The sequence below is a fragment of the Apostichopus japonicus genome, chromosome 17 (assembly GCF_037975245.1).
Source record: "Apostichopus japonicus isolate 1M-3 chromosome 17, ASM3797524v1, whole genome shotgun sequence".
Lineage (NCBI taxonomy): Eukaryota > Metazoa > Echinodermata > Holothuroidea > Aspidochirotida > Stichopodidae > Apostichopus > Apostichopus japonicus.
In genome coordinates, this window is record NC_092577.1 from 18,988,125 (window position 1) to 19,003,349 (window position 15,225).

Consider the following 15,225-nt stretch of genomic DNA (forward strand, 5'->3'; position numbering starts at 1 on the left):
TGATCATTGAGACCTAAATTGAGCATGAAAACTGTAAAAATTCAAACTGTAAAAAAAAAAATTCGCACACAAAGGTCACACGGGGGTCAACCCATTGACATTTAGGATCAGAAGGTACCTTTGACATATGAAAATAGCATCGAAACTAAAAATCCCCAAAACAAGTAAAGGTCACCAGAGGTCAAATTGAGGTCAAAGGTCACCCAGATGGGGTCGACAATTGTATTACATTTAAGCAACTTCCAACTCTAACGGACAATTCATTTTCAAGATATCGCCAAAAAAACAATTTTTTTATCATTAATTGACCTTTGGTGACCTCGGATCACATGACCGTTAAGTTTGAAAATGTTCCCCTATACCATTTGCAACTTGTCCCAAAATATCAACCGTGACACACCTTGGCACTGGGAGTTATTGCACTAAATGTCCAATAAACTTCCTTTTGTTCCTTTCGAGATGTAATGCTATTTTGGCAAAATTATTATTTACGTTTGTTCCCTTGAAAGTTCAGTTCGTATCACTACACTTCGTAAAAGTCACCGCGCCTAAAAAATCTTCGTACATAATTCTCGTAAAAGTGGTGAGCGTTTTTACACAGAAATCTCCCTATTGTAACATTGCTCGTTGATGATATGCAATTTTTACTTGCTTCAAGTTCACTGTAATAAACTTTCTTATAGGAATATATACATTTACTGTTGCTGAAGTAATTAAAGAAACCACAAAGCTCAGACAGCAGTCACATTGTGATACTTCAAAAAGAAATTGTGAAAGTATGCGGGTTTTTTTTGGCCTTTTTTTTTTGGTAGCACACATTTTGTTCTGCAAAGGTTCCCGCGCATACTGCTTGCATACTTATCTTTTGTTATAACTGTTTATAACTCCATGATTTGAGCGATTAGTATAAAATTAGTTTCGAGCTGGTGAACAGAGCTGTTTCTTAGGACTATGGAGGTAAAAACAGACTCCGTGTTAGGACTACTTATAACAGTGCACTTGATACTACTACTGTAATGTATAACATTAAAAAATTAATTGCCTTGATAAAAAGAAAGTCGGACCATCAGAAATCGATTCATTCCATCACAAAAAAAATCTCTCTACCAATGGGAACTTCATCTTTATGAAGTCACCTTTTAAGTTGGCTTCGTCTCTAAGTATTTGTTCTATGCACCAAACTGTAATTGCATGTTCTGCTTCCCTGTTTTATTTGGCTAATACATGTAAATATTACATGAGAAAGATCCTCTATCAGTTATGCATTATTCCAGCACCGAAAACACTCTCTTCAATCAATGTGTTCTTCATTGTCAGGAATTCTCCGTAAAAGTTGAGTTCATTCCATGAGATTGTTCTTATATTCATCAAAATGTAGTTGCCTCCATTAAAAACAAGTTTTGCATATTCCGCATGTTGACAAAAGTAAAGGAAATCACCGGGTAAAAAATAATTCCATCCCAAAGTGAATTCTGCTGCCCAAAATTGTACTGTCCTCAGCCTACTGTTGTATATATACCAAAAGGGTTGTTTTTTACTAGCTCAGTCATAACCATATTCGTTTTTGCCTCATGTGGATGAAGGCAATTAGTGTTGGCCGATATTTGCTTATTCCTATTGCGATACACAATTTAAAATTATGTAAAATTTCGATAATGGCAATAGAGGCATTATTGCTTGCACAATATGTGTGGTAGGCTGATGTGGGGCATAGTATAAGAAGGATCATGTGTTTTGGAATTATTAGTTGCAGTTAAGAAATGCACTTTTCATGGCATCCATTTCCAGCTGAACTACATATTCTTTGGATAATGTACATTGCATGCACATATGATTTTTCTTATCTTTGAGTTTACGGAATGTATGATATTTTTCATGATTACAAGTTTTGGACATCTGGTGACCCTGTATGACCTTTAGCATGAACCAAATACAGCTGAGGCTTTGTTCTAAATATGGTGAAGCTGCATGCCAAATATGCTTTTTATTTCAGTGTGCATATGAAGATCATGTTCCAACAAAGAAAGGTCAACATACAAACACACAAGCATAAACAGTATTGCACACACTCCAGCTTCCCACACAAACATTAACAAACCAAGACGCTCAATATATTATAATCCACATATCAATGCAAAAATCATGGATTCATGCAGTTTGATTTGGTATGTATCAAAACCAAAGATGTCATGTACTTTATCACTTTTATTTGGATTTATTTTACCTAACAAAGATCTCCGCAATATACCTTGTTTTCATTGTGATTTGTTAAATACAGTGTACCCTAACACATATGTAAATTGCCAGAAGAATTAGCAATATCATTGATCTCACTTAAAAATGTAAGACTGGGATATCTACCTCTTATGCATATGTTTGGAAGGGAACCTGTAATGAAAGATGTGAAATACAACAATGATATTGGAAATGCATTGGGAAAAATTTGGGTTGTGTTGATAATTGATTACATAATGAATCAATCTTTCATCCCTTTGGTCTTGATGGACAATTATTTAATTCTTCAGTTCTAAAATGCTTCACCATGCAGCACTTGTCAAGTTCTTGCTTCTTTGCTGTTCCAAATTATGAGACATTATATGGCTGTAAAGCTCAGCTTTGTCCAAACACTCGTTATTTGGCCTGCTGACAGCAGGAAACGGTTTCATTTGTTAGCTACAGTATCGGCAGCCCTTTGATGTGTTGATAGACAAAATTCGAGGAGTCAAGCTACAAGTATCCAGCTTAGAACAGATGTTTCTTTCTGGAGATAATCCTGCAGTAAAGAATAAGAAATGCATATTTACTGTAGCACTGTACAAGAGCATGTGGCAGAAAACAGAATGAAGATGCTGTTACAAGGACAATGATGACAGGAAAGATGTTTTCAATATTAAAGAAGAGGTTTATCAACACATTGGAGCAAATCATATGATACAAGATTATACATGTGTATTGGTGATAATTTCTCATAGCTGATAAGGAACTGGCAAGGTTTATCTTTGCAAACAAAGTTTTAAGCCTACAATGGTGATCTATTGTTTACTGTGTAACCTGATCCATGTGGCTTTGTGGTCACTGTAAAAGCTTTCTAAAATTCCACAAGTTACAACAGCTCAGGGGATGTTAGTATAAATATGGTCTAAACATGAGTTGTAGTCAGTTGTTGAAACATCAATTAGCTGTGAAAATTTCAGTGAGTCAACAAAGAAAGTGAGAAGCCTTTGTTTATCTAATGTGTTTTGAAAAATATCAACATTGAAGTCTCCTGCGACAACAGTGGGTAGTGATGCATTGATGAAGTTAAATATGTGTCAGGGCTTGTAGAAACTGCTCCATACTCACAGGTTTGGGTCTGTATATGGCAATAACTTGGATTTCTGAACTAGTGTTGCTGATAATTGTCAGTGTTATTTCAATATGAAATAACACTGTTATTTCAATATGAAATATGTTGAACTATCTGGTAATTGTTGAATGTAATACAATGGTTTTAGCAATATTGTGCGATCTTCTAGCGGTGATGTGTTGATAAATATGAACTGTCTTGAAGCTCTCCTAAGAGACATCTGAAGAACTAAATAAACAGCCTCTTGAGCACTGATTTCAACATGGTTTAAGAACTTGTTTCCTATGTGTCTTACACATTGTTTGATATGAAGGTTACCCTCTCTTGCTTCTTTTGTAGCACGTTGCATTAAATTGCTCATTCCTCTCTGACCTTTGCTGATGTAAGAGACAATGTACATAGCACAAGAATATGCATCTAGAACATATTGAATGTCCATGTTAGCTTTCCATGTTTCTAGTAAGGCCTTATCGTAGGCATTTACTCGTATCTCACTTGGGGATCTTTGTAGAAACACTTTAGCAGATGTCAGGTTAGACCTAATGGCACGAATGTACTGTTCTTCTGTGGTTTCAAGGATTTGAAGCATCTCTTGAAATGTGGTAGAGACATCATCTGCCAACTTCAGGCCATCCATTTGTCACATCTCCTAATGGAGTTAGAATCATCGTCTTTGGCATTGGTGGAATTGGAAACCCAAACCTACAAACACCCTGTCTTTTCTTTCTACATGTTTTTGCATGACTGTGATTGCAAGTTAACTGAATTATTGACAGTTGGTTGTGGTTTCTTGCATGTGACATACTTGTTAATGAACTGTTCTACTTCAGAGTTTTTTGCATCATCATACACTGGGGCATCTTTGATCCATGCTAGCATGTGAATGTGAGGAGAACCTCTTTGCTGATGATATGAGCTTTGCAATACATCGGTGATAAATCTACGTACCATGTAATCAAAGTGTCTTGCACATGTAACTGGGTCACTCTGAATGAGATCTGACTTTTCTTGCCATGTCATGCTCAACAATTCGTTGTCTGAAAGTTCTCTTTGCTGGACTGTTCTGCCCAGAATACGGAGCAGATGTAACCATCGAGTCTCTGCAGCTGAAAAGGACAAAAACCATGTTGGAATTCCTAACTGTCTGATCATTGCAAAAAGCTCTTTGGCTTTTTCCCAGTATGGAGAACCTCTCAGTGTTCTGAACACCCTGTAGCCTTCATCAAGTGAAAGTAGTTGTTGCACTTGTTCCATATTCTTGAAGTGTTCTGCAGTTGTAGTTTCTTGGCTTTGTAGAATATGTTGGGAACTGATTTTGCAAATCTCCTGTCTCTATGACGTCATTCCCACTTACAAATATTGCTGTAATGAGCTTTTAGTTGAGTTTTGTTCCTGCTGTGCCCAGAAAATAGGGTTGGAAAGGCTAGTTCTTCTGAATACTTATCCTGGAACAAACCTAGTGGGCAATTCCCTTCACTTGGGGCAAAGCAATAGGCAAGATTGTCATCTTCAAAGTTTGGAGTAAGCATGGTATCTAGTGTGCCTGTTGCTTGAATGTCTTGACTTTGTATTTGTCCATTCTTCATGAGAATCCAGTTCCACTTCAGTTTGCTGAACTGATGCTACTGTTGTGTGTTCTTGTGGTTGTAATAGGTTTTCAGAGCCTACATCTGGTTCTTCACTATCTATAAATTCTTCCCAATCATTTTCTAATTCTTGGAATGAATCTGTCCATGTGTCTTCAACTGTTACACCTTCATCTTGATATAGCTGGCTATTTTTTACAAGCCATTTAGCAGCAGCAACCACTTTCTTTTGGCCTTATGTTTTGACTTTGTACTGAGTGTTTGTATGATAACTTTCTCTTAAATTTGACTGGGATGGTTTGGCCGTCATCCAATCTACGAGGCAGTGTTCTTACAGTTGTTGATACATCAGCAGGTACATTCACTACATTTCCTTTGATGCTTTTTTGGACGTCCTCTGGGCAATTCTCTCATTTGCATAAATGGAGTACGAAGTGCAACAAGCCTTTCTTCTAGAGAGTGTAATTGAAGTTCATCTGGGACTTCAGGCAGAGACATGTTATTGTCTAATCCTAGAAGCCGTGTTCTTCCAGTTTTGACATAAATGTTACATGTTCTACAGATATACCTCTGTTCATTTTCTGGAAGCCATGATTTACTTCCTTCGATACTTGATTTTATACGATTTGTGGAGACCACGCTTTCTTTATACCATAATTGTTCACAAGAACAGCAAACATATTTTGGTCCAACTGAAACAGATTGCCAAAAATGTTGTTGTACTGCTTGAAAAGATTTGGGAGAAATGAATGTACTGTTATCAGTAGACATTTGTTGTTGATCAGTTGTTCCAAGTTTTTGCATACCTCCTTTTACTTTGTACATGGCTTCTGTAAGCAGGGACTGCGTTCTCACTTTGTTGGGGTTCTTTCTTTCATGTTGCAGATTCCATTTCCTTGCTCTAACAGCCTTAGTACATTTTTAATTCGGATGAATTTTTTTTCTGTCTCGTCCTTGGAGTAAGATTTGCATGTTCTTAAATTTTGCATACGTTTCTTATTAGATTGTTGTTCTAATGTCACATACTTGTTATTTTTCCTCAGTAACAGTACTCTGTGAGCATTTTGTGTCCTTTCTTTTATTTTGAATAACACATTTCTCCTTGCTGCTGTAATTCTGCTCTGATTTTGCTGTTGTTCCTTAACTTTGTAAACTGCATTTTGTCTCGGTGTTTTCAGACGTCTTACATTTTGCTGTTGTTCCTTAACTTTGTAAACTGCATCTTGTCTCAGTGTTTTCAAACGTCTTAGATTTTGCTGATGTTCATTTCTTTTTTGTAAGCTTCATTTTGTCTGATTGCTTTCATTCGACCAACATTTTGCTCTTGTTCTTTAAGTTTGTAAGTGTTATTTTGTCTCCTTAATTTCATTTGATGAAGATTTTTCTGCTGTTCACTCTTTCTGTATGCTTCATGTTTTCTATTTGCTTGCATACGTGTTGCATTTTGCTTCCTTTCATTGTCTCTATATTGTTGGCTTTTTCTTTTTTTACGAAGTTGTTGACATGTTTTCATCTTTTCAGTAATTCTGAAGCATCATTAGTTGCTCTAAGCCTTCTCATACGCAGGCAACCCTTGGTACCCTTTGTATGCTGTGATTTAGATTCTTGCCAAAGATTTTCTCTGTTCATCTCTGCTTGAACAGATTCTGGTGTTGTTTTAGATGTACAGATTTGCTGATCATCGCTGATGTTAACAACAACATCATAATGGTTACTGTTAGTATTTACTAAGATATATTGCTCTCTTAGTTATGTCTACTGGTGTATCCAGATTACCACATGCAGGATAACGAAGCCATTTCCAGCAGTGGCCATGCAATGCATATGTGTAAATGTCTGTTTGCAGAAGAGAAGCAGCAGCTAAGACTTCCACCTCTGTTGACCACACATTAACAGAATCCACTTGTAAGCTGAATGTATTCTTCTACTGTCTGCGTTGCAGAATGAAGGTGGCTCTGTTGAATAGCTTGGACAGTTAACTGTCTTAGAACTGCCCAAACATCATCGACAGGGAAGAAATAACAAATGTTATTAGTGTTGGTAGCAATAAGTACAATATCATTCTGTGAAGGACAAAGATCAACTTCTGAATTGCAGTTTGTTTGATGTGTATTGACATGTTGAATGCGACTGTTTTGGACACTTCTCTTAATGATGTTTTTTTTCTTTTTCTGTAACTAGCTATCTTTGTTTTTGGCATAGTGAACTGTGTTTTTCCAGTATTGAAGACTACTTGTAACAGACATGAAGTTTGAATAATGTTTGGCCTGATAAACTGCTGGTTTGATAGACCAAGTAAACTGTACAGTTATCTGTACAGTTATCACAGTAAGTGATAGCTAATAATTATCAACTTTGAACCAGTACTGTAAGCCCTGGGATGGCTTTATAGTTATCAAACTTTTAACCAGTACTATAAGCCCTGAGATGGGTTATAAATATCAATTTTGAACCAGTACTGTAAGCCCTGGGATGGCTTAATAAATACCAACTTTGCAACCAGTATTGTAAGCCCTGGGATGGCTTAAAGAAAATCAAGTTTGAACCACTACTATTAGCCCTGGAATGGCTTTTAATAACAACGAACTGACACGAGAACTTTCAGCCCTGGGATGTTGAACTGGTAGAGCTCACCTGCAAAATAAAAATACAGAGAAATAAACATGGTCTCCAGGAAAAAATTACTGAGTCCAGCTTTGGTAGCAGCCTACATGGGGTAGCTGACACTTATTTGACGTTCATGTTTACTTTTTCGCACAACATAGAAAATGGTGGTTTCTGCTATCAAAACATGCAAACAGAAAGAAAAATTAGGCGTAGTCCTAATGTAATGTATTTCTTTATATCTCATTGCCAGGCTTTAGCATATACTGTTGCTATATGTTAGGCCTACTCCAGCCTGAGTATTGTCTGGGTTATTCAACATTAAAGTTAGGCCTATCCTAGTTTACATAAATTGCCCATAAACCTAGCCAATTCTGTTCGAGTTAAGAGTGGTCTTGATAAAAATCTAACTAGGTGACAGTTAATTTTCGTAAACCACGCTAGGTCATTTCTCCTTCGTACCATTCAACCTGAAGATTTTGTTTGGCACCGTATCTTGACAATTGCAAAATACCAAGGAAACCTTAAACAACGGAAGGAAGATATACCTTGATTTTAATCAATGTCGTTAACTCCAATACTAGAACTTCTGTCATCTGTTGGTCTGTTGGTGTTGAACTGATAAAGCTCACCTGCAAAATACAAATAAAGGAAAATGGACATTATCTCAGAAGAAATATGGCTGAGTCTGGCTTTGGGCCAACCATCATGGGGTAACTTATAATTATTTTTTTTCCCACCTTTACTTTCCGCATACAGCTTAGATAATGGCGATTTTTTAGCTTGTAAACAAACAACACTATTCTTGGACTATTTCCAGGGTATTTTTATTCATGTAAATGATTGTACGTGCGGAAATTGATGGCTGGAAAGTACTAGGGCCGGAACACAACTAAAACCTTAAAACTAACAAGAGTTAGACACAGGCTAAGCCTAAAGTCACTGAAATGAACTTGATGTTTACAAACCTAGTAAAGTACTATTGCTTTTCCAAGGTCATTTGAATTATCATCCACCTGACTGCTAACATCAATAAAAATAAATAAAAGGCCTAGGCACTTAATACATACAATTCCTACCTTGAAGATGTATACACCTAGGCATACTCATGAAAAGGTATTTTCTTCATATCTCACTGGCAAATTATAGCTAATCTGCAGGCCTAGACTAGAATCAATGAAGTGAACTTGATTTTACCTGACCTGGAAAAGTATTATGGCTCTATCCAAGAGCAGTTGATTTGAAAGTAAGAAGAGTAAGACATAGGCTAAGTAAAGTACTATTGATTTTCCAAGCTCATTTGAATTATCATCCACCTGACTGCTAACATCAATCAAATAACAAAATAAAAGGCCTAATACATAAATTTCCTACCTTGAAGATGTATACGCCTAGGCATACTCATGAAAAGGTATTTTCTTCATATCTCACTGGCATATTATAGCTAATCTGCAGGCCTAGACTAGAATCAATGAAGTGAACTTGAATTTACCTGACCTGCAAAAGTATTATGGCTCTATCCAAGAGCAGTTGATTTGCTATCCACCTGGCTGCTAATATTAGCCAATAACCCAAAAAAAGCATCTGGATCATATTACATAAACTTCGTTACTTTATCAAGCTGCAGATGAATACTCGCAGGCCTTATCCTATTGCACCGTATTTCCTTCAAATGTCGCTGAAAAACTATAGCATACTGCCGTTGGTCTAACTTAGGCCTACTGCAACGCCTGATTAATGTCTGGGTACAAACTATCTTAAAAACATAGGGGTGTCGTAGACTACATAAATTGCCCATAGCCTAGGCCCTGCCAGTTTTGTTGGAATTATGAGTGGTCATTGGTTAAAATTTAGGCGACAGTCAAATTTCGTAAACGGCACCTCATAAATTCTCCTTCGTACCATCCAAGCTGAAGTGTTTTGTTGACACAGAATCTCGACATATGCAAATACCAGGAAGATGTTATGGAAACTCACTGCAAATACAGTACGTTAACCACAGAATAAAGCTATGATACCTTGATTCGCAACGATATCGTTCACCCCGATCCAATAGTAACCTTGTCTCAGGGAGTTGTATGTATTATGGTGGTTACGGTGCACAGGCGCAATGCGCTTTTTACGTGACCCGTCATACGGGATACAAAACGTCACGGCCAAACGGCACTACCAAACCATCCCATTCTTACAAACGAACCTCAGGTCAAGCGAGCCAACAAAAGTACATACGCTCACCGACCTGCAGAGACAAAACGCCCAACGCGAAAATAGGCCTTATCCCGCAACGAAGTTGTTACGATATTGTAATAGCGCCATCTGTTAGGATCATCTGTTGATCACACCTCGTTGTTATAAACATGTATTATTAGAACCGGAGTAGAAATATACCTGGTATTTTGTTAAATACATCTTTGTAGAGTCCTTCTTCGTAAATAAGAGGCATAAAATAACATGGTGTCAGAAGTAGGATCTCTCGTAAGGCAAATTAAAACAAGTGGGTTTTAAAACGGGTAAGCAGGTCAATATTTTAGCCTAGGCTAGTTCTTCGTATTTTTATAACGTTAGGCTAATGCATACTAGGCACGTTAATGTTAGTTGTTATCGCTAATTCATTCACAGTCATGCGGTATTGTTTCTATTAAGAAAACACGTAGTAAGAGGCCTACCATTTAAAGTTTACGGCTCTTTGTAAGCCAAACAGTTCAAAATGAGTGGCGTACAAGTACCGTTACCTCCCAAACTTAACCTTCAGGGTAATTTAAAGAAAAATTGGGAACAATTTAAACAGTTATGGGACAGCTACGAAATTGTCACAAATTTAGTGACAAAAGACGACAAGGTTAGAGTCGCAACCTTTATAACCTGTATTGGTCTAGAGGCCCTTGAAGTGCACAATGCACTCCCCTATGAGGAAAATTCTGATAAGCAAAAAATGGACAAAATTTTGGATCTGTGGGGGAAATATTGCATTGGAAAAACCAACGTCATTTTTGAACGTTATCAATTCAACAATTGCAATCAGGGACCTAGTGAGACCTTTGATGAATATGTTGTACGTCTACGAATTTTGGCATCAACATGTGAATTTGGTGCTCTAAAGGATGAATTAATCAGAGATCGAATTGTGTGTGGGATCACAAGCAGAAATGTTAGGAAGAGATTACTGCAGACCCCCAATTTAGACCTCACCAAGTGCATAAATGAATGTAAAGCAGCAGAGGTCACCCAAGCTCAACTCAATGGCATGGCATGTGAAGAGGGTGGTGCTAGTGGACATAAGACTCGTTCCAAATATTCCAGAAAGTCAAAAGCTGGATTCACAGATAATTGTAAATTTTGTGGTAAGAAACATGAGCTTCAGAAACTCAAATGCCCAGCGTATGGAAAAACATGTACCAGCTGTGGCAAGCAAAATCATTTTGCAAGCAAATGTACCAAGAAAGATTCCTTCAAACAAAAAGCAAAGTTTGTGAGGCAAGTAGAAGTTGAAAGTGATGAAAATGAATCTGACTCACTCTATAGCTCATCAGAAGAATCAGTATTATCTGTGACCTTGGAAGGTGAGGTAAACTGTGTCAACTTTAACAAAGATAGTCCATTTGAGACTAAAATATTTGCAACATTGGAAGTAAATGGAAACCCCATAAAAATGCAAGTTGATTCAGGAGCCACGTGTAATGTCATTGCGGATAAACACTTACCACCTGAAGTAGTTGTTAAGCAAACTAATCAGAAACTTACAATGTACAGTAAGGACACAATGCCAGTTGTAGGCAATTGTAAACTACATGTTAGAAACCCTAGGAACAAAAGACGTTATAAGGTACCTTTTGTTGTTGTTAGAAATGATTCATGTGTACCACTGTTAGGTTCACGAGCTTCTCAGCAAATGCAGCTGATTCAAGTTATGTATGAAAATATTGCCACTGTTAATGAAGTATCTTGTGAAAGTAACATAAAGAGGGAGGTATTTGACATTCAAGATTCCGTCAATTCAGGTGTGGTGGGTCAATCCGATATCCTTAGGGGACTATAAGGATGTTTTTGATGGTTTTGGCCATATGCCAGGTAAGGTACATTTAGAAACTGATCCTGCAATTACACCTGTTGTCATCCCCCCTCGGAGAGTTCCGGTGGCTATTAAACCAATGCTAAAAGCAGAATTAAAACGCCTGGAGCAATTAAACGTGATCCAGAAAGTAACAAAACCTACGGACTGGGTCTCAAGCCTCGTTAGTGTGACTAAAAGCAGTGGTAAGCTGAGAGTATGCATCGACCCTCAGCCACTCAACAAAGCGCTGAAGAGAGGGCACTATCCACTACCTGTTATTGAGGACATACTGCCCCAATTAGCGAAAGTCAAAGTCTTCAGTAAAGCAGACTGCAAGGAAGGATTCCTTCAATGCGAACTGGATAATGAGTCGTCTTATCTAACAACATTCCAAACTCCATGGGGCAGGTATAGGTACAAACGAATGCCGTTTGGCATCAGTCCTGCTCCAGAGCTATTTCAGCAAAAGATAGATCAAAACCTGGAAGGTCTATCTGGGGTGTTCGTAATAGCTGATGACATTTTGATCACCGGAACAGGAAACACAGTAGAAGAAGCAAATGCCGATCATGTCACAAACCTCAAACGCTTTCTACAGCGGTGCAGAGAACGATCAATCAAACTAAACAAGGACAAATTTGAATACAAATGTGAGGAAGTTGCCTTTATCGGACATGTGTTGTCAAAGGAAGGCCTCAGACCTGATCCACGAAAAGTTGAGGCAATCCTGAAAATGCCCAAACCAGAAAATGTTGCAGACATACAGCGATTTGTGGGCATGGTTAAATACCTCTCCAAGTTTCTTCCAGCACTTTCGGACAAAAGCGAACCACTTCGACGTCTTACTCATAAGGACGTAGACTGGACATGGTCCATAGAACAAGATCGCGCCCTAGCAGAAATCAAACAGTTGGTTACAACAGCTCCAGTGTTGAAGTATTTCAACCCAGACAGCCAAACAGAAGGTCAAGGCGACGCTTCCGAAAAGGGACTCGGATTCTGCCTTATACAAAATGGGCAGCCAATCACATACTGCAGCAGAGCTTTAACGCCAGCTGAAACGCGATACTCTCAAATCGAGAAAGAACTACTAGCGCAAGTATTTGGATTAGAGCGAAATCACCAATATGCATACGGCCGTCGCATTACTCTTTGGACAGATCACAAACCACTTGTAGCAATCGCAAACAAACCACTCGCCTCAGCACCAAAACGTTTGCAAAGACTCCTATTGCGTCTGTTTCAATACGACATAGAAATTCGCTACAAACCTGGAAAGGAAATGTATTTAGCCGACACGCTATCACGAGCATTTTTGAATACACAGGAACGGTCAGTGACAGAAGCGGAGACAGAAAGCATAAACATGATTGACTTTCTCCCAATCTTAAAAGCGACACAAAGAAACATGCAAGAAGCAACAGACAAAGACCCTTCTCTCAAAACAGTCAAAGACTACATTGTCCAAGGATGGCCAGAACACAAGCATTTTATACCCTACTACTTACACCCTTACTATTCAATGAGGGAAGAACTATCCGTACAAGATGGGATTGTGTTTAAAGGTCAACAATGTGTCATCCCAGAAAGCATGAGAAACGAAATCAGGAAGAAATTACACAGCGCTCATACCGGAATACAAAGTACAATTCGACGTGCAAGAGACAGTGTGTACTGGCCGGGGATGGCCAAAGATCTGAGCGATATGATAAAACTTTGCACAGTTTGCAACAAATACCAGACAATGCCACAGAAAGAACCCCTTATTTCCCACAATACCCCTGAGCGTCCATGGGAGAAAATCGGATGTGATCTTTTCACAGTTGACTCCAAGGACTATTTGTGTACTGTCGACTATTATTCAGATATTTTTGAAGTCTACCATCTATCACACAAAAAGGACTCGCAAACAGTTATCAAAATGTTGAAGAAACACTTTTCAAATCATGGCATATCCAATCAGCTGTTCTCCGACAATGGACCACCATTCAATTCAACAGAATTTAGTGAATTTTCAGACAAGTACCAATTTGATCACACAACAAGCTCACCTAGATATCCAGAAAGTGCGGTGAAAATAGCAAAGAATCTGATCAAGAAAACAAGTGAAAGTAAAGGAGATTTCTATCTTAATCTTCTCAACTGGCGAAACACTCCCACTGAAGGCTTGAACAGTTCCCCAGCTCAAAGACTGTACAGTCGAAGAACAAACGTTGATTCCAACCGTAAATTCCCTTCTCAAACCCAAAGTGCCAAACAACGTCAAATCAAACAAACAAAGCGAAAGCAAAACAAGCAAAATTCTATAACAGAGGAGTAAAAGAGCTGCGCAAACTGAATAAAGGAGAAACAGTCCGTGTCAAAATTAACATTGATGAAAGCGCAAGTTCAAGAACAGGTCGATATCAGATCTTACAAAATTAGAACAGAGGATGGTCGTGAATATCGGAGGAATCGCAGGCACATAAGACCCTCCAATGAACCTTGTATCTCTGAACATGATCTGATAAAACTGCCGCAATATAACAAAATAGCAAACAAGCATAGCGGAAATCATCATCAGAGCGAAAACGAATATAATGAAAGGAAGCAAAGCGAAAGCAAGCTTAGCGAAAACGACCAGAGCGAAAGCAAGCACAAGGAAAGCAAGCATAGCGGAAGCAAGCATAGCGGAAGCAAGCATAGCGAAAGCAATCACAGCAAAAGCAGACATAGCAGAAGCAGACAGAGCGAAAACCAAAGCCAGATAATAGCAAGTACTCCAGGACCGGAGATAAATCTACGGAGAAGCGAAAGAAACATCCGTGCACCTCAAAAATTGAACCTTTGAACTTTTGTACATAACTACAGTTGTTAGTGCTGTGTAGTTTGGTTCTAAGGCCTGATTTTATACCACAGAATAATTTCAGTGTGTAGCTGAACTAAGTCTAAAACTAACGTCTTTTCTTTTCTTATATTTAAAAAAAAAAAAATCTTCTGTATCATTTTATGTATCAGTTAGAAAGACAGGATGTAAAGCAGCATCAATGAAGTGAAGTAACTTTAATATTTTGTTTTTCTAACTCTAAAGAAGGAAAGATGTTACGATATTGTAATAGCGCCATCTGTTAGGATCATCTGTTGATCACACCTCGTTGTTATAAACATGTATTATTAGAACCGGAGTAGAAATATACCTGGTATTTTGTTAAATACATCTTTGTAGAGTCCTTCTTCGTAAATAAGAGGCATAAAATAACAGAAGTGTGAACGAGGGCCGGCTGTGACAGGTCAACAGGGGGCAACTCAATCAGAGCGGAGCAGATGACACGCACCACCCTGTTTGGAGTACTACTAAGCGGTTCTCTGTTGCTAAACAGCGCCGGGACCCATCGACGCAGGTGCAAACCGCCCCAAAAACCTACAAAATTACGGTGACTTTCCCTAGGATCGAAAGCCAGCGGGTGCCAAAGGCTTCGAGCCTGCTCTCAAATACCTCAGCCCTCTCGTTCCAGGTGACGTCACAAGGTGCATCCGACGCACCGAATGGTAAGTCTCTGTATCTCCAGCTACCAAGGCGAAGGCCCTTTGTGTTTTCCGGATTCAACTTCGCCCCGGTAGCTCTCTCAAAGATAGATAAATCCTGCGAGAGGGCACGA

General features: G+C 38.4%; 1 long non-coding RNA gene across 1 annotated transcript; it reads right to left on the reverse strand.

Moving 5' to 3' along the window:
• Positions 1-1,023: 1,023 nt before the first annotated feature.
• Positions 1,024-9,721, reverse strand: LOC139984731 (uncharacterized). Its single transcript, XR_011799162.1, has 3 exons — positions 8,085-9,721; positions 4,295-7,566; positions 1,024-2,773 (listed from the first exon to the last, which is right to left on the reverse strand). It is a non-coding gene; the product is annotated as an uncharacterized lncRNA (long non-coding RNA).
• Positions 9,722-15,225: the final 5,504 nt, after the last annotated feature.